A 21,360-nucleotide genomic window follows, 5' to 3' on the forward strand; every position below is an offset into this window, starting at 1 on the left:
AGACTGGGTCCCAAAGTCAAGGGAAAGAGAGGGAATAGGCGGAGAATATTAATAACACCAAACGTCAACATCAAATCGAATCGAGTTGCTGGATTTGATTTTTTATAATTAAAAAACAAAACAAACAAATTTATTTTTACTAAATTAACTAAAGGAGCCGGGATTTCGATGTCTGTTCAAGGTTAGGTTCTCTGTTTTTTTTTTCTTTTTAAAAAATATATATGTGGCCTAATTTTTCCTACTCGAAAATTTTTCCTTTTCAATATTTTGAATTTTTAGCAGCATTGACTATTTTTATGAATTTTCAGTATCTTACAAGTATCATGCATATAGTCAGATGTTGTACATTTAGGGGCCATTTGGTACATGGGATTAGGTGGATTTAAGATTTTTAAACCCACATAATCAAGCGTTTGGTACTATTTTTATTTAACCAACTCAATCCCTCATTAGGTTGTATAAAGTGTGATAAAATAATCACTCCTCACCCTCTAGGATTATTTATCCAACTCTTAATTCATCCAATTTTTCCAATTTCCCTTCTCTTATATCCAAACTGTCACGCCCCGAAACTCGGGATTTGACACCGGCGTCGTTTAACAATCACACAATTGAAACAATCAGCCTCGTAGCATAGTATAAACCGAAATACCAGTTTATTAATCATAATCTAAAAAACCAAAGTCTTTACAACTGAAATAACTAATGAAATAAATGCGGAAACGTTTTTATATAAAACTTGAGTACCAAAATTCAGAAACCTCTTTACTAGCAACTCTCGAGATTAAAACAATTCACCAGCCCCAAAATTGTTCCGATTCTTCTTCTTCAATCTGCTCTTCGGATTTATCTGGGAAGGTTGTAAGGGGTGAGTATTTTGGGAAATACTCAGCAAGTGGAGGCCGTTCGAGTACAACAAAACAACATGCAATTTCGAAATATACATACCATGCAAACATAATTCTTATCACGTGCGCATCATTAACCCGACACTGAGATTCATCTACTTTCAATGGTTTACTGATATCAGTCCCTAATTTTTACTACTCTAAGGGGACGAGGCCGTATAGCGGTTATCTCCCCCACCGCGTAAGGGTACGTATGGTTGGGATTCCCACCCATATCAAGTTGAATTCTCACAGTGTCAAAACATTTATTCATGCAAAATATCGTAATCAGAAGGGTGTAGAAGAAGAATTGTACTCGCCCGAATTTTTATAAAACCGAAAATATATGCATCGAAATTCAATAATTTAAAACAAGCCCACTTACCTTAAATTCTTGATGAAAAACGTAAAAAGGCTAGGGTTCTTCGAAATTCCTACTTCACTGGTTGGACGGCGGCAGGGCTTCGCTGCGCTCGAAAATTCCTAAGGAGACTAGAGCACAAATTTTCGAAAATTTGGTGTGATATGTGGTGTGATTTTCGAGTCTAAAGGGCCCTCCTATTTATAGGGGTTGGTTGCTATCGTGATCGAGTGATATCGCGTTTGAATCTGAATCAAATCTTTATCGAGAATCGTGATCTATCCGTGATATAAATTTGAACTCTAAATCTTTTATCTCTCAATTTTCGAAATTCTCAAATATATACACTGTAAATTTCGAATTCTAGGGATTTTATTATCCTTTGCCTGATTTTTATCCCGGTATCTCCATATCAACTCAAATCTTAGGCATTTATCTGCTGAAATTTCAAATAATAATATACACGATATTATTATTCACTCAATCTTGGTAAAATCTTACAAATCTCACATCCTCAAATGAGATAAATCCTGGTATCCAAAATATACTATCGTGATAAAACTTAAATGATAAAACTTAAAATTCTTGGATTTTACACAAACTCACTGCCACGACCGACCGCCGCCGCCGACCGCCGGAATACCGCAGTCGTTGCAGGTCGACCGCCGCCGTCGGTCAGCCGCCGCCTACTGACGGCCGACCATCGTTTCCACCGACCACCACACCGTCACCGTCGCCGGAGTAAAGAAGGAAAAAAAAGAAAAGGGCAATTTTGTCATTTAATCAAAAAATTCAAAATTATCCCACTTAAAAATCATACCAAACAAAATACAATTTTACATTATATATTATATTTCTATCACAATCATTTCTTTTATTATTTACGTACTAATCATTAGTTTATTTTATCCTTCAAATCAAACTTAGCTTTAAAGTTATCTCGTTTCCATAACATTATCTTTTTTTTTAATGACATAACGTTATTTGAATGTGCCCCACTGCCCTGTACAATTTTTCGTACTTTCTTTGACTCCAACCGACACGTCTACCTAGGCTTGCTTATCAAATAATTGGATATTTCGACTCTTTTGGCACAATACACTCATTGTAATGGCTATAACGTTTAAAGATTTAGTATAAACTTTGTTCTTAGACTAGGGATCCATTTCAGCTTTATACCTCGATTCTCTACCTGGATATGGATTTATATTCTAATTTTTTCTTATTTATTCCTTCGAGTAGAGCAGTCATTTTTGCAAGTCTCAGCAGGACAACTTCTGTTTCTTTTTTTTTTCTTTTTACCTCACACTTGGACGATCATTTTTGCAAATCTCGACGTGTTTAGTTTGTTTTCAACTATTTTTTTCTTCAATTTGTATCGGGACCGTAACTTTTTGCATCTCTATCATGAGTCTTGGTGCCAACAATTGTACTCCAACACCCTTGAGCTCGTTTGCCCACCGTTTTTCCAAAGATCCAACGATTTCGAGTGAACAGTGATCCATATGCCTAAATTATGAACTAAAAAAATATGGATATTTACACAAGAAAATTATGAAACATCGACTCAAAACAAGGTGATACGACACGTATCAACCTCCACATAATAACATTTTGTTCGCTCTCGGGGAAATTAGGTTACAAGACAGAATCAAATACAAAACAAAACTCGTTCGGTGGCGATTCCGTAGTTCATATTGATTCCTCGTCAATTTTTCTGACATACTTCCCAAATATCAAAGCACAAAAAAAATCATCGCACACTCGTTGAAATCTACGAACTATGTTTCTGTATTGAACGCGAACATGTGTGCGTGATGTTATTTCTAGTAACATACACTACAAGTAAACTCGATTAACATAATTTTGAGACACTCAATTGACATGTCAGTTCAAACATACCTTTCATACAACCATTTTCCACTATTTACTGACCAACAATCACAAATTACCAGGATTTTTTAGGTGTACAACGTGGCTTATGTGTGTGCTAACAAAGAAAAAGTAAGATGATCGTAAGGAAAAAAGAGCAAGACGGTCAATATAGAATTATGCACAATCATTTTTTCATTCCTTATCATTATTTTCCATACATTCCTCTCTTTTTAAGCCTTGAATTGTTTGGAATCAAATTTCATTCATTTTTTCAGGATCCACTCACCTTAAATTTTCCCCTTTTAAGCTTTTCTTGCAAGAAACTAGTATAATTTAGATTCACATATATACTCTCATAGGGTATGAGTATTTTTTCTCTTGTTTTTTTTTTGTCAATGTTAGAATTATGTGGCTTGAATACAGTTGATGATGATTCGAATAAGAGTTTAAGTCACTCGATTTTCCATTAGGCTCAACGAGTGTCACAAAGCATTACATGTTTTCAATATAGGCTCAGAACAACTCACAAGTTAAAAGAAAAATTGCCTAAATGCAACACAAACCTCAAACTTTACATTGCTCACTGCTCCACGCCTCCACCATTCATCTTCCCAACAAGGAAGGAATAGAGAGAGAGATAGATCTACGTACCCCTCAAAGATATTTCTGAATAATGTTCTATTCTTTTAGCTAAATCATGTTTCCCGATGTTCTTCAAGCCATCAGTTACCATATCAAAGCTCTGGGACATGGGCAACAAACTGGACTCATTCATCACAACCAAATAATAAGCAGCCTCAATAAACCTTCATCCACGTCAACACATACTTATAATCAATGTAGATACAATATGACAATTAAACCATAAAAATTACTTGTCAAATCTATACACACGTCATAGAAAAAAAAGCAAAAACTGAATAGAGAATCACTATTCATGCAAAAAAATTCCAAAGAAGTGGAAATTATGTGATACCAATATGGATTAATGTTCTTTGGGGATGGTTTGCAGAAAATCACATGCCACTACCTCGCAGCAATTCTGATGTTTTTGCCTTTGTTGTTTTTTAAAATTATTTTAAATGGATGGCTACTCAATCTATTATGATTATGATGGATTGGAATTTTAACGGTGAAACTGCTGATAAAAAAATTTATCTTTGGCAAATATACTCATAGAAATTATATTAAGTCACAATTTATAATAATTCCAAAACATTTAGAAAATAGAATTTTAAATTATTTGTATAGTCAAAACTCTTATGTGTTCGTTTTTTTTTAATAAAAATAAAACTCTTATTAATCATCAATACAAATTTAATACATTAAACACCATGTGAGCCATGTGATAGGATGTGGACGAAAGATTTTTAACTCTAGTCACTATAAAACTTAAGTCAAATACGGAATAATGCAATAATGACATAAATATTATTCTCAACAAAATATTTTAAATTGTATATTATATCCCAATAATCTCTCATTCAATAATTTCATTCTTTGCAATAAATGTGAATCACATATATGATCTTGTCTTTTATATTAATTATATGATCGAACGTTTGTCATTTAAAAAAAAAACTATAGTAGCTGGCAACAATGCAATTCAAATCTTTTAAATCGTAAAACAACTTAAACGTCATGTTTCGATTTCTCTATCCAACAAGAATAAATATTGCACATCCACAATCACTCTCTCAATAATTGCACTCTTTTCAACCAATTAGAATTGAACATGTGACATTGTCTATGATCACAATTGTACGACCAAACTTTTGACGATTTACCAAAACTTATAGCTGGTGGCAAAAAAATAACTCAAATATTTTAAATCGTACAACAGGTCAAACAATATATTTTGATTATATTAATATTAATAATATCAATCTCCACATGTTTTCCCTTATATGTGCATTGATTTATGCCCACATGTCAACCGACACAAATATAAACCGGCAAAATACCTTTACATGGTGGCATTGGGATAACATCTAAAATTGAACTTTTCATTTGATTTTTGCTTCTTCGGGATCTCTGTTTCATTGCAACATTTACAGATAAACAGCTGTTAACATGGTAGACAAGGGAGAAATATTTTGGCGGCCTTTCTATTTTCAAAGATGGCAATGGGGCCGAGTGTCACAATTGGACCATGACTTAAAACCAACTTGCGAAACACCAACAATTTTGGATTTACAAGGTTGTTCTTGAAAACAAAAGCCAACTTTATACATGGAGTTGATGAATGTGAAAATAACAGTGGATTCGTGAGCATAGGATTTAAATCAAAATATATTGATGAAGAGAAAGAATTTGTTGTGAATATGGAGAAAAATGCACTTTTAGTCCTCATACTTTCTTAGTAAGCACATTTGGTCCTTAAACATTTCAACTTAACACTTTTGGTCCTCACCATTAATTTTATGGTTAAATGTAATTGTTGGGACTAATTTATGATATTTATTAAATTCTGGGGATTAAAAAGGCAAATTTAGTAACTAAAAATATTATGGTAATATCAAGACGGTAAATAATCATATATCTATAATATAAATATATTTATTTTGTTATATTTTTATTATATATATCTAAAAATCATTGTAATTTTTATATAAACAAAAACTATCTACTTTTGTATTTTTGTCTTTACATAAAAATAAATTTTAATATGCGCTTTTAAAAAAAATGGATTTTCCAATAATTTCTTGAATAAAATAAAAAGGAAAAATATATATTCAATGTCTTTGATCTAATCAGCTGGATCCGTATCAAATCTGTTTAATTATTTATTTTTGTTTATAAGTAATATACCAAAATACATATGTAGTATATAAAATAATGTATATAAATAAAAATTGTTGATGATAAATTTTAAGAAATAAAATAATGCTTACCTTTAAAAACATTAATTCTAAAACTTTCACTTTTTATTTTTTTTATCAAAAAGTCATAAAACATAAAATATAACTGTTCTTCTATTAAAAAAATTAGCTTGATTTCTTGAATTAAAAATAATAAAATTTTAACATCATTTCTTAGTTTTAATAAATTTAAAAATTTTAATAATCTTAAATTAATATTCAAACAAAATTAAATTTATATTTATAAAAAATTGATAAAAGTTAGTATGCCAACCAAAAAAAAATATTATATCTATGAAATTATTTTGATTAAAATATGCTAACCAAAAAAAAATATATCTGTGAAATTATTTTGATTAAAAAATAATCCATAATTTATAATTTTTATATTTATAAAATGATTTATTATAAAACTACAAACTATAACAATTTGATCCTTTTTTTTTCAATTTAATTTATATTAAAACAATTACTATAAAAAAAAATCGTCCATTTCACACGGAAGGCCAGCATCCTCATTTAAAAAGTCAAATAAGTTTAAAAATAGACTGGTACGCATTTAATCTACCAAGAATTTAACTAAAATTTAAGCTTTAACTAATGCTGAGCAAATTGCTTCATGATAATTTAAAAGAAGTATTTCATTTAAAAAATGATTTTCGCAGTTTATTTCAAATATACTTAGAAATATAATTTTTAAATAGTTAATCAGGTCATTTTCTTTTCCCAATATCCCTAATTTTTAAAATTAATTTAAAATATCTATTTCATTTAATTGATTAATAGTAAAAAGCAATGGGTCCATCACCCATAAATACGGCAAATTGGCGATCTTTCTAGCCAATAATTGTCTTCCTGCCGTCCAAGATAGTACCGAGCGCACCGCGCGCATGTTAGTCTTGTCCCGATTTACTTCCACAAGACTTGAACCAAAAACAGTGTAAAGTAAAATGAATCAGTTTTCTGATCGAAAGGACTTGAACCCTAAAACTCAACTCCTTCACGCACCCGCAATTCAGGGGTCCTGTATAGTTGATTTCTTTAATTTATTCTACATCGAGGACATATTTTTTTATTTTATTTAAACATTTTTTTTAATCGGTGGAACGGTATTGGGGAGTTACGTTTCGATTTAATTTATAGTTGTTTCGGTGATTGATTGGCTATTGGCCTATTCCTTTGTTACAATTGGAACTTTCTTGGTTTTATCCATAAGATCGAACTCGCGTTGTCTTCTTAGAACTCAAGACTCAAAAAATATTTTCTGTTTTTTAAATTATGCATTGGATTCAACAGTGAATCTAATGAAGTGGGTTCGGTGAATGTACCATTTTTTCGGTTCTTCAGGCGCAACTGGATTGTTTAAAGTTGATTCATGAAGCAGAAAGTGATAAAGATTCAATCTTTGGAATAATTTCTATGATATTAGCCTGAATTTGGATGTGTGGCAATAGAGGAATCATTGTACATAGACAAAATCCGTCTCTTTTGGATTTAACTCTCGGATATAGTTTTAGAGTGAACGAGAGGAGGGGGGAGATGAGCGGCGAAATTTGGGGATTGAGGGGACAACAATGACTACAGGGTCATTGGGTCTTCGATCTTCGGGAAGTTATGGATCTCTACAGCAAATTCAGAACAGTTCAGTATCGTTGCCAGTCCAGACTACACCACCAGTTTCATCGAGAAAACCTCCCAAGATGCTTAAGGAGAAGGAAAAATTGTTCCACTGGATCTGTAAATTCGCCCCTCGGAACAAGGTTGGAATGCTGCTTTTATCTATTGTTTCCGCAGCAGTTTTCATCTGGGTTTTGTATGTTGGCAAAGGTTCGGCTTCCTCTTTTTCTGTCATTACCTTCTTCTTTTTTGGGCGTTTTGCTTGCTTTGAATGCTGCTTGTTGCACTAAAGAAAGTACGTTTAACGCTAAACAAGAGAAATCATGGCATTTACTATTGAGTTAAAAGTACACTGTTGGAAATTGGGTACTGAACCTGGTGTTTCAAGTAATCCTATGCTCATCTCGTTTGCTAGTTTACTCGAAAATTGCAGGCTTCTGATTCATATAGTTTATCTGTGTGTAACTTTGTAATTATGCAAGTTACACAGTCTCACACGGTTATAATAGGCCTATGGTTAGAAACAAGCATATACGCCAGCTTTCGAATCTGATCTGCTTGGATTCTTTTGATTTTGGGGGATCAAGTTGTGGATCGGTTATGTATCACAAGAATGAATACCTTTGCGTGCTTGCAGGCGAAGATGCTCAACTAACCATTATTCCAAGTATAAGCATTGAGTTCGGTCCAATCTCGAAGCAGAAAGAAAAGTATAGTGTTGATGTAACTTTCTCTCCTCAAATTGAAGAGGTGCAAGTAATTGCAAATGTAACTCAACAACCTCCCTCTCTGTTTCCAACTCCAGTTCCTCCCCATGTTTATTTTACTGGGTACAAACTCCCTCCTGGGAATCCAGTGTGAACATTTTACATTGCCTCCACCACCAGCTGATAAGAAGAGAATAGGGCCACGGCGTGAGTTGATTGCTGTATCTGTGTACCATTTTGTTTGGGTTTTAATTTTTTAAAATTGTTGGTAGGAGCACAGATGGACTCTAATATTGACATTTGTTTTATTACAAAGGTGTTCCTTTTGATGGGTTTTCTGGTCTTTTGCACTTGCAGCATGTCCAGTATGCTACCTACCCATGGAAGATGCTATTGCTCGAATTCCAAATGCATCATCATTTTCCCCCGTTCTTAAAAATCTTGCATATGTCCATGAAGAAATTTCAACTAAATCCGAATTTGGCGGTTCAGAATTTGGTGGGTACCCTTCACTAAGACAGAGAAACGATTCGTTTGATATCAAAGAGTCCATGAAAGTGCACTGTGGGTATGCTAATTTTCTTAGTTTGTATATTTGGCATTATTTATCTTTTACTACCAAAAACTGTCCCTCTTGATTTTAAATAGATAATACGTTTTCTTCTGATGTTTGCTGTGCATAAGGTTTGTCAGAGGAGCAAAACCAGGCCAACACACAGGCTATGATATTGATGATTCTGACCTTCTTGAGATGGAAACTTGTCAAGGAATCGTTGTTGCATCGGCAATATTTGGTACAGGCCGATCTACATGTAGTTTCCCTTTGATCTTTAAATCCTTTTGTATTGATGTAAAAAATGCATCTTCACCAGGGAACTTCGATGTAATACGTCAGCCAAAGAATATTAGTCATTATTCGAAAAACAATGTCTGCTTCCATATGTTTGTGGATGAAGAAACAGAAGTTTTTCTCAGAAATTCGAGTGAGATTGGCAATAATAAGAAGGTTGGGCAGTGGAGAATTATTGTTGTTCAAAACCTACCGTATACAGATCCGAGACGAAACGGAAAGGTAAATGCTCCAAAAGCTAACTAATAAAATTTTTGGTGTGTTCACTGTTGTATTTTAGAAAAACTACGACTTCGCATTTGCCTCTATGACTATTGTTCATTTGGTTATTTGACCTTTTATGATCGATGCGAAATAGAATTAATTAGTCTATTGATCATTTGAAGTCGATCCTTGATTGCTTACACATATTTCCAGTTCATGATAATACCAAACTCAGACAAGCAATTTTAAGCTCATTTGTCATAATATAGTTTTCTACCCCCACTGATATCTTAACTCGATGTTTAATTTTTAAAAGAACCAGTCTCTTTACGTTTTGGAGGCAAACTGTGATGGAGGGATATCACGTAGGTGTGCAACTAACAATCTTTTTTAAGGACTTCACTGTTAAGAAGTTTAAATCATCTGACGGTCGTTCAATTATCTGTTGGCTCTGTATTATCGTCTATTCAGCCTTGTAAACAGCGTTGCTATCTCTTTGCTTAATTTTGCTCTTATAATGACAGATTCCAAAACTTCTACTCCATCGGCTTTTCCCGAAAGCCCGGTACTCATTGTGGATTGATGCAAAACTTGAGCTGGTTGTGGATCCTGTTCAAATTCTGGAAAGGTACATCTAACGTAGACATTAGCCACATAGGTGGTCATTGGGCTTACAATTATGTGTTCATTGGTGGTTTTACGTCAGGTTATCAATCTGGTTACCATAAGAGTTCAGACAACCTTTTCCAGCACGCATCCCATCTTTTTTTGTAAATGATATTAGATGAGAGAGGGGTAGCTAGTAATTGTTTTGAGGCTTATAATATCTGGTGGGTCATATGACTTAGGTACTCCGACTTGTTAATGAATTTTTTGGTTTAAACAGTATGAATGTCTCTTGTCTTATGGGTCTTGGTACTTGTGTGGATGGCTCAAATTTACTGGTAAGTTAGTGGACTTCAGACCATACCAAATGCATCACTGTCATGTTGGGTTGAGATATGGAACACCACGTACCTGGTTTCTCTTGTTTATTGACTATTTACCTACGATATCATTGTACACCCTTATCAGGCAAATAATACGTTTAATGGCTGGTAAACTTGCTTGAATATCTGCCATAGTTCATGTATGTGAGAATTTCTGTAACATAACCTGGTAGCAAGATCAGTGGCTTTACCAGTTTACCACTTTATTGTTTCCTTCACCGGAGTAGTCGGTGTGCATACTTTTGGATAAGGGTAAAATAATGATAATTTCCACTTGGATTAATGTGTTTAATTGTATTTTTTTTCCTTCCTGTGAACTGTTTTTTCAATGATTTTTCTCTGAATATTGTTTAGGTCTTTGTGGAGAAAAAACGCGAGTTTCGCCATATCGAGGCATTACAAGCGCTTCGATGTCTTTGTAGAAGCTGAAGCTAATAAGGCCGCTGGGAAGTATGACAATACTTCTTTCGATCTCCAAATTGAATTTTATAAAAAGGAGGGTTTAAGACCATATACTGTAGATAAATTACCCATCACCAGCGGTAGGGCAAGGTTTAAGATGGTATTTTTTGCCCCTTTTTCTTTGGTTATAGCATGCTAATTTATATCTCACGGGCATTCATTTTCCAGATGTTCCAGAAGGATGTGTAATAATAAGGGAGCACATTCCTATCTCCAATCTTTTTACTTGTCTTTGGTTTAACGAAGTCGACCGCTTTACTTCCAGAGATCAATTAAGTTTTTCCACCGTAAGAGACAAGATTTGGTCCAAAACTAATTACACTATCAATATGTTCTTGGATTGTGAAAGACGCAACTTTGTCGTTCAGGTAATATAGGTGGTGTTCTAAAGATTTGTCCAGTATTCAATCCATGTTCGCTTTAACCATATTCCTTTCTGGCTTATGCAACTTCACAAATGTCTTACTCTCGCAGGGGTACCATAGAGACTTGCTTGAGCACTGGGCTCCCTCCTCCACCCCTAGAAGCAATTGTTCATGTTCCTCCACCATCGATAACCCAAGAAAATTTAAGCCAAACTTCACCCGAGAGTACAAGTAGTTCACTTGAGAAAATTTCCACGAAGCGAGGCATCAGGAAATCCTAGCGTAAGCGGAAAATCGTTGCTGATAGTAAAGATGAGGATAGCTATTCAAATTTTGGGTAGATGTATTCTTAGTCTTTCCCTAGATTTTTTTGAAGATTAGTCAACCACGGCGTTGGGGAAATTTGCAAGTCAAGAGTAGCAGTGATATTTCTTATCGGGTATTCTTTCGCCTTTTCATTATTTTTATTTACAATATTTACAAATAACACATTTGTACATTTTTTAATGTACAGAAATCACATAAGCCCCTGGCAAAGGTGGTGCTCCATTTATATATCTACCAAATCTTCTCTGCACAATTTTTTATGGATCATTATTTCCATTTATGGATCATTTATATAACCCCATTTTTTTTTTTAAGTTATGTTTTGCACGTACGAATTGTCGTAAAGATGCTCCTCACATCTTGTTGTTTCATCTAAGAACTGAACATCTGAAGATACGTGACAATAACATGACGAAATTTTTACAAATATTATACAGAGGAAAAACATTTCAACAAGGTACGCCAAGTAAAATACTGTTTTAAAAACATTAAAAAAAGTTGCATATTTTTGTACAAATAAAATAATTCATTTAGCACCATTTACGAATGCTTTTAACTTATGTATTCCTCGGTTTGGTTTCACAATAAACGTGATTTACTAAGTGGATATCGCTGACAGATTTATCTATCAGGTGATGGCTAAATTCATAGGGAAGCAGAGCCGTGTGTATTTTTTATTTCAAATTTCTTACACGACAGTAAAACATCATGAATCAGAGTATGATTATCAGTTCATGCCTAAGGGATTAGGAACTCTGTCTTTGGCTTATCGCCTATCGGCCAAGGTGAGTGTTATAACACAGGGCACAAGAGAGACCCTCCATTTTTCATGACTTCAAGAAAATATAAGTGAGCTTCCTTGAGCGTGTCATGATAAACCAAAGGTTGATCCCTCCCTTGCCATAAGATTTCGGCAGTAGTAGACTGCATAAACACAGGAAATTTAAAATATTCATGAAGTATTGATAGTTGAGAATCGACCAACCTAATCATGCACAACAAATGGCACGAGATATTGGACTGAAAAACACTGGTCAAAGTGCATCCCAGCTAAGGCCTTTCTACACTTTTCCGCTTGTGCTATCCCAGCCTCGGTTAGGACTGACAGGTTTGAGCTGCCCTATATACACAAGGACATGGTTTACAGCAGTATAACTTCAGAATGGACAGCCAAAAGCACCTAATACGATCAAGTCTCAAAGGATCTGTCTATTTGAAGAATACAATAAAACTATACGTGTGATATGCACGTTTAACCAATTAGATATAATATAAATTGGAAAAATATATCCAACTTAGTGGGATAAAGGCTCGCCTTTTGTTTTAATTCTATCAAACTATTGTTTATCGTAATGAGGCAATTAAAAATTTAATTTTTAAATAAAATTCTTTTATTCACGACATTTCTAACACAAAATATAAAATCATATTGAGAAGGTCGTGTATTTAAAATTAGGGGTGTTATTTTCCAAAATCTATTAATATTGTGTCATAAATCAAAGAATGTTATTTCATAATTCTGAAATTTTTTTACCAGCCATTTCTAACATGGTTTGACAACTAGAGTAATAATTATATTTCGCAAAAAAATTTCCTCAGACTTTTCCCCGAATATCCCAAAACAAAACCATGCATTTCGCGTGATTTGGACTTTGGAGTCTTGATGAAACATAACTGAACTCTACTTTCTTTATTCCACGAGCTAAGACCATGTCGTACAATCGTCACCTTCTTTGGTGAAGACAGCAATATCTCAGAAAGTGAAGTAGTGGCTCTTTGAAAATCATATATGAGCCACCAGTCAAAGAGCTGTTGTTTCCAGACATTTCTGCGATATGCCACACTCCATCCAGAGTCCAGACTCCTGATAGGAAAAACGCCTTCATCCGTTAACTGAAGAAGCATTAAGCAAAATGAGAGTATCAAATCAATCAAGAATTTTTTTTTTACTCGTAAGGAAACTTATATCTTTCCTTCGAGTACTGTTCTGATCAGAGTCCCCTCCCATTATTCCACGATAACACACAATCCAAACCCCTCCTACACCAGCCAGCCACCATAGCCAAATACACCTCCCATTGAACAAACATGGCTTGTATTTATTCCGAGAGTGAGTCTCTTGTGAGACGGTCTCACATGTCGACCTGATCTATATTTTTAGTGAAAATTAGTACTTTTGACATAAAAATAAAAAAAACTCATTTGAGACCTTTTTGCGGAAAAATTTTGTGAGATAAATCTCCTATCTAACCCGACCCGTGAAAAAAATTAATTTTTTATGTCAAACGTATTATTATTTTTACTTCAGGTATTGATCAAGTCTGACCATCTCACATATATAGCATCGTGAGATCGTCTTGCAGATATAGATCAGTGCGACTGTCTTACAAAAATCCACTAAAAAAAATATTTTCACGAGAAGGATTACATCGATTATCAATATCACAAAATTGGTAAAATACATCACGTTTATGCATTGCATCACATGTGTTTAGCTCTTATATTATCCTTCAACCTCTCTTTTTTTATTATTTTTCTCTTAGATGTACCGATAATTTTGTTTATTTTTCTCAAGTAAACATATATTTTAAATATGTTTAAAATACAAATTAATATCTATACATCTATACATCTATACAATATTATTAAGTGTGAGGAGATGATAATAACTATCTAGAGAGGACACCAATTTTTTCTTCCAATTTTACTTTTATATGATACTAATATTACACTTTTGTTTTTTGTTATTTTGTTTGTTTTTTTAAATTTCAACACACACTTTTATTTTTTATTTTTGTTATTTTAACAATTCAAATATCGATTTAGTCACTCCATAAATTATCAAATTACACTTAAATCCATCGATAATGATAAAAAAAAATGTACATCATCGCAGTGTGCATAATTACTAGTTTATAAATAAAATAGACTTACCAAAACAGAAAAATAATAAAAAAGGAAAGAGAGAAAAAACGGGTGCTGGGATTTTAATCAATCAACCCATCGCGACTATAAAAGGGTATCTCTCGTCGTTTGTTAATTGTGATTCCATTCTCTGACGGGCGTCCGCTCCGCTCCTCGTCTGTAACTTTCTGTGAGGCGAAACCCGCGTATGTAGACTTGACTTGACTTGAATTGAGTCCCAAGAAATCAACAAGAAAAATATGGACTTGGAGGAAGAGTACTACGAACCCGCGTACAACGAAGAAGAGGAAGACGACGACGACATTACGCAGGAGGACGCCTGGGCTGTCATTAGTGCTTATTTTGAGGAGAAGGGTTTGGTGCGGCAGCAACTCGACTCTTTCGACGAGTTTATTTAGAACACTATGCAAGAAATCGTTGATGAGTCCGCGGACATCGAGATCCGACCCGAGTCGCAGCACAACCCGGGTCACCAGCCGGACTTCGCTGAGGTCGTTTCGCGTATGAGAATTTTTATCGGTGTTGATATACATTCTTCGAAAAATAAGGAGCACTTTATGGATTTTTAGCGTTTGGAGCACGGGAAGTGTTTTTTATAGGTTAATGGCGGTGATGGTTCGAACACTCTGATGGTTCAGGTTTTGTTTTGTTTCTTAATGAGCATACGGTAAAAGGAGACAATTGGGAAGAGGAGACATGTCTTTGTCACTGTAAAAGTCCAAGGGTTTATGAGTGAAATAACCAATTTAAAGGGTGTTTGTGAAAGTAATATTGGCTAGTGATTGTCAATCTTAATATTGCAAGGCGTCGATACAAAAAGGCGTCAGTACAAAAAGGAAAACAATAATGTTTCCTGCTTTGATTTGTAGGTTTTTGACATGTGAAATTGTGTTTTTGCTAGTAATTGTCATATAAAGAACTGAAATTTAAGTTGCTTGATATAGGTTTTTATATGAACGGAAAAATCTAGGGTTTTCTAGCTGCCATTTCACAAGATAGATTGCAAATTAAGTGATTGAGACTGATATTGTATTATTTCAGATGAAATGAGGAATTTGTTCTGTTTGAGAAATATTAGGCATGTTTGTTTTGAAAAATAGAAATTTTTCATGTTGTCTGTTAACCTATAATCCGGTAAAGAAAGATCTATCTTTTTTGTCCTGGCTTGTGTCTTCAGCAGACCATTTATAAGATTTGTTTTGGCCAAATATACCTGAGTAAACCAATGATGACAGTCTGATGGAGAAACCGCAACTTTGTTTCCTAAGGCTGCAAGGTTAAGGAATTTGACTTATTCAGCTCCATTGTACGTGGATGTTAGCAAGAGAGTTATCAAGAAAGGTCATGACGGCGAGGAAGTTACCGAGACTCAGGATTTCACTAAAGTCTTCATTGGGAAGGTGAATCGATGCAGTTGACATGTGTCTCAGAATGTAAATATTTCAGGGTTTTTCCAAAGGTGACACTGACAGTTCCTTTGTTAATCTGTGTAGGTTCCTATTGTGCTTCGGTCGAGTTATTGTACACTATATCAGAATTCAGAGAAAGATTTTACAGAACTAGGAGAGTGTCCATAAGACCAGGGTGGTTATTTCATCATAAATGGAAGTGAAAAGGTGTTGATTGCTCAGGAGAAGATGAGCACCAATCAAGTCTATGTATTTAAAAAGAGGCAACCAAACAAGTATGATTATGTCACATAAGTCCGGTCCATGGCAGAGACCCCAAACAGGCCACCCAGTACAATGTTTGTCGGGATGCTTTCTCGTGCTAGTGCCAAAGGGGTAATGGACATGCCAGGCAGATGAAATTTTTTTCCTTTCCCTTGTGGATGCATGATATCTTTCATATGTGTGTTGTAATTGTGTGTTTGTACCTGCAGGGTTCATCTGGTCAGTATATACGTGCTACCCTCCCATACATTCGCACAGAGATTCCTATCATTATTGTGTTCCAAGTACTAGGATTTGTTGCTGACAAAGATATATTAGAGCACATCTGCTACAATTTTTCGGACACATAAATGATGGAATTGCTGCGACCCTCCTTGGAAGAAGCATTTGTGATCCAAAATCAACAGGTAACTATAAGAAAGTAAACCTTAACGAGGCAATGGGAAGTGAAAGAAAATAATTCTTTTTGTAGACAGTAAAAAATAATATATTGTTGTTGACAGATGAGCCTGACTACTATCGAGCTTGCTATTTTCACATCATTGTGTTATCCTGTAGCAATTAAAGAAATATAGTTGTCATTGGTTTCCTGTTCCAAATAAATTTCAGCATTGTTCTTGCCTGTCAAAGATCCATGCCATTTTGAGAACTTGCTGCGATGCTACTTTACTTTTGAATGTTCCATACTTTTTCTAGTTGGCTAATGATTTGATACTGATGCAGGTTGCTCTAGACTACATTGGGAAAAGAGGAGTCACTGTAGGTGTCACCTGGGAGAAAAGAATTAAGTATTTTTTTCCAAAATCGCTTTCCTTGTTCAATGACTTTTCAATTTATTTCTAAATCTTATTCTTCTTGCTATTTGGGCAGGTATGCCAAGGAGATTCTTCAGAAAGAAATGCTTCCTCATGTTGGTGTTGGGGAGTATTGTGAGACGAAGAAAGCTTATTATTTTTGGTTAGTTACTTCCCTGTCTGGACGTCATGTTACATAATTTGATGTTGACGCTTAATGTAGTTCCCTTCCTCTAGGTATATCATCCACCGGCTTCTGCTGTGTGCTCTTGGCTGAAGGGCCGAGGATCATAGAGACCACTATGGCAATAAGAGACTGGATCTTGCTGGTCCTTTGCTTGGTGGCCTATTTCAAATGGTTTGTTATTGCGACTGGGGTTAATTTGACCATAAGAAATGAAATGTTCTTCATCTGAACATTGGCAACTATCTGTGGATGCAGTTATTCAGAAAGTTGACCAGGGATGTTAGGTCTTATGTTCAGAAGGTTTTGATCGATGAAGCCTTGCTGTTATATGCATATATGAATATCATATTTTGTAATTATATATATGTCTTGTTTTTGTGCTTGGCCAGTGTGTCGATAATGGGAAAGACGTCAATTTGCAATAAAAGCAAAAACCATTACCAGTGGCCTGAAATACTCTCTTGCCACTGGAAACTGGGGACAAGCAAATGCGGCAGGTACAAGAGCTGGAGTTTCCCAGGTTGACTGACTAGTCATCTTTTATTTTATCGTGGATGTATTTTCAATAAGACGTGCCTTAAAAATACTTTTTCGGTCAACGGAATTGTTTGGACTACTATATTGCAGGTGTTAAATCGTCTGACTTATGCCTCTACCTTGTCACATCTACGAAGACTCAATTCTCCCATCGGTCGTGAAGGTAACATGCCACAGTTTAAGTTTTTCCCTTTGGGGTTTATATTTTATAGCGTCAATCACTGATTATTATTTCTAGTTTGTTTCAAATGACTTCACTTCTAGTTTTTTTAGTGATGATTGTTATATCTTTTACTTTTGTTTAAAATTTAGCTTTCTCTGTCATATTTTTTCAGGGAAACTGGCTAAGCCAAGGCAGTTGCACAATTCACAATGGGGAATGATGTGTCCGGAAGAAACACCAGAAGGACAAGTGGGTGCTCTTTTTGTTTAGCATTTACTGGGTCATTTTCGTCCATTTACAGTTTATTTATTTTTGTAATGTGATAAACCAGCTGTTTTTCATTGTAACTTCAGGCTTGTGGATCGGTGAAGAACCTTGCATTGATGGTCTATATAACAGTTGGTTCAGCAGCGTATCCAATTTTAGAATTTTTAGAGGAATGGGGTACTGAGAACTTTGAGGTGAGCAGCGTTAGGGACTATCTGAATGACGTGTCTGTTGCTGTTATTTTTAGATTCCTTGTTGGGTTGGTATTGGTATTTGATACTTCCGTACACTTACTCTTTGTTATTCTTTGATTCAAGGAAATCTCTCCTGCTGTTATTCCTCAGTCAACAAAAATCTTTGTGAATGGTTGTTGGGTTGGTATTCATCGTAACCCTGATATGTTGGTGTCAACTCTAAGACGTTTGAGGAGACATGTAAGTGTTTTCATGTAGCAGTTGCACTACTACAGATCAACTATGGTGTCATTTCCTAATTTATGCCATGAGTTCCTTTGTAAATCACACAGAAAGCCATCTGCCACGGTGGTTTCTATTTTCCTGTAGTTATGTTTGATGCCAATGAACCTGTTGATGTTTTTTGGTCTATTGTTTGTGGACAGGTTGATATTAATACTGAGGTTGGTGTTGTTCGAGATATTCGTTTGAAAGAACTTCGGATATATAAAGATTGTGATCGCTGCAGTCGCCCATTGTTTATTGTTGAAGAGCAAAGATTGCTCATCAGAAAGAAGGATATACAAGTCTTGCAACAAAGAGTATGCTACATTTTTGTTCTCGTGCCCTTTGTCCCTGTTGATATGATTGCCTCTAGTCATATTCTTTGCGTGTTCTGCTCATTCATATATACATGTTTCCAGGAATCTCCTGATGAAGGTGGCTGGAATGAACTTGTTGCAAAAGGATTCATAGAATACATTGATACTGAAGAAGAGAAAACAACTATGATTTCCATGACAATTAATGTGAGTATTAAGCAGGCGGCAGGCCTGATAGATTTTCATCACATAACATATTTTACTCATGTGAGATGCTGAAATGCTGATTTACTTCGCTTTAGGATCTTGTGTCTGCCAGGCTAAATCCAAGTGGGGCTATTCTGATACCTATACTCACTGTGAGATTCATCCATCTTTGATACTGGGGTGTGTACATTTCAATCATCCCCTTTCCAGATCATAACCAAGTGATTTTAAGCTACCAATCTGTCTCTCATAGTCAATTTGTTTTCTGATAGTTTGACATCTGTTTCTCCTCAGTCTCCACGTAACACATACCAGTCAGCTATGGGTAAACAAGCCATGGGTATTTATGTCACTAACTTTCAATTTCGGATGGTAGGGTTTCTGGTTTTTATTTTTGTATATTTTGTTACACCGGTTGATATCTATCAAATTAACTTTTGTTTCATTTTATTTCAGGATACTTTGGCTTATGTGCTTTACTGTCCCCAAAATCCTCTTGTGATGACCACTCGGGCCATGGAGCATCTGCATTTTAGGCAGTTACCTGCTGGCATTAATGCCATTGTTGCCATTTCCTGCTATTCTGGTACAACCAAGAAGATTCTGTCATTATGAATCAGTCATCAATCGACCGCGGCTTTTTTCGCTCCCTATTTTTCCGTTCATATAGGGATGAAGAGAAAAAGATGGGGACTCTGGTCAACGAGGATTTTGGACGTCCAGTTAGAGCCAACACCATGGGTATGCGTCATGGTTCCTGTGATAAACTGGATGATGATGGACTTGCTCCTCCAGGAACTAGAGTTTCTGGTGTGGATGTTATTATTGGGAAGACAACCCCCATATCTTCCGAAGATGCTCAAGGGCAAGCTGCTCGTTACACGAAACATGATCACAGCACAAGCTTACGCCACAGCGAAACTGGGATTGTGGATCAGGTTCCTACTGACCACAAATGCAGATGGGTTAAGATTTGTCAGAGTGAGATCCGTACGAATACCCCAAATAGGAGACAACTTCAGCAGTAGGCATGGACAAAAGGGAACAGTGGGTATGACTTACACACAAGAAGACATGCCATGGACTGTAGAAGGCATCACTCCCGATATTATCGTCAATCCACATGCTATTCCCTCTCGCATGATGATTGGTCAGCTTATTGAATGCATCATGGGCAAAGTTGCAGCTCACATGGGAAAGGAAGGTGATGCCACTCCATTTACAGATGTCACGGTGGATATCATAAGCAAAGCTCTTCATAAATGTGGTTACCGGATGCGTGGGTTTGAGACCATGTACAATGGGCATACTGGAAGAAGGCTTTCATCTATGATATTTTTAAGTCCCACTTACTACCAGAGGCTGAAGCACATGGTTGATGACAAAATACACTCTCGTGGTAGAGGCCCTGTTCAAATCCTTACAAGGCAACCTGCTGAAGGACGATCTCGTGAGGGTGGTCTCCGATTTGGTGAAATGGAACGAGATTGCATGATTGCACATGGTGCTGCTCACTTTTTGAAGCAAAGGTTGTTTCACCAAAGTGATGCTACATGATCCATGTTTGTGAGCGGTGTGGATTGATAGCTATTGCAAATCTAAAAAAGAATTCATTTGAGTGCAGAGGATGCAAAAACATAACTGATATAGTTCAGGTATTCATTTCCTTGTGAATCTCCGTTCTTTTCTCTGTGCTTGCAAGCTCATGACAACGTTATCTTGGACTTCTATATGTACGATAATTGGTTGCCATCTTAAAATCATGAAACACGAACCAACATTTTCTGTCCCCGCAGGTTCGTATTCCATATATGCCTATAAGCTGCTTTTCCAGGAGCTAATAGCTATGGCTATAGCTCCAAGAATGCTGACAAAGGATATCAAGCAAGCGAAAGATGTAAAGAAGAAAGGAGCTTGATGTCCTCATCCTGCTGTGGATAATTCGGTATCGTAACATTGAAAACCTGAGTTTGGACTGAAAGCTGTGATGGATGGGTGAAATGGAGAAGCTTGTGTTGCATACGATCCATAAGTAAATTATTCCCAAGTAGAATTTGAATCCAAGAAACATTTCATTCTGGTACAGTAGACCGAACCAACTTTTGTTGGAGCAGCATGATCAAAATTATCATACCAATTGCCCATTTTATTCCAGTTTTGGAAATCATCATGAAATTTTGATTTAAGAACTGTGCATATGGGAAACAAAGTTCAAAATAATTTATGCATACTTTGGACCAATTTGATATACAAGTCATGATTAAAATCAATGAGTCCCTTGAGTGGAAATTTAAAAAGAAAATAGGAGTTATATTATTAGACCTCAG

At 35.5% G+C, this 21,360-nt stretch overlaps 2 pseudogenes; both read left to right on the top strand.

Moving 5' to 3' along the window:
• The first annotated feature begins 6,926 nt into the window (after positions 1 to 6,926).
• On the top strand, positions 6,927 to 11,735 carry LOC142517741 (putative hexosyltransferase MUCI70; annotated as a pseudogene).
• A 2,934-nt stretch (positions 11,736 to 14,669) lies between these two features.
• On the top strand, positions 14,670 to 21,118 carry LOC142517743 (DNA-directed RNA polymerase II subunit RPB2-like; annotated as a pseudogene).
• Positions 21,119 to 21,360: the final 242 nt, after the last annotated feature.

The sequence above is a fragment of the Primulina tabacum genome, chromosome 11, assembly GCF_025594145.1.
Source record: "Primulina tabacum isolate GXHZ01 chromosome 11, ASM2559414v2, whole genome shotgun sequence".
In the NCBI taxonomy this organism is placed as follows: domain Eukaryota; kingdom Viridiplantae; phylum Streptophyta; class Magnoliopsida; order Lamiales; family Gesneriaceae; genus Primulina; species Primulina tabacum.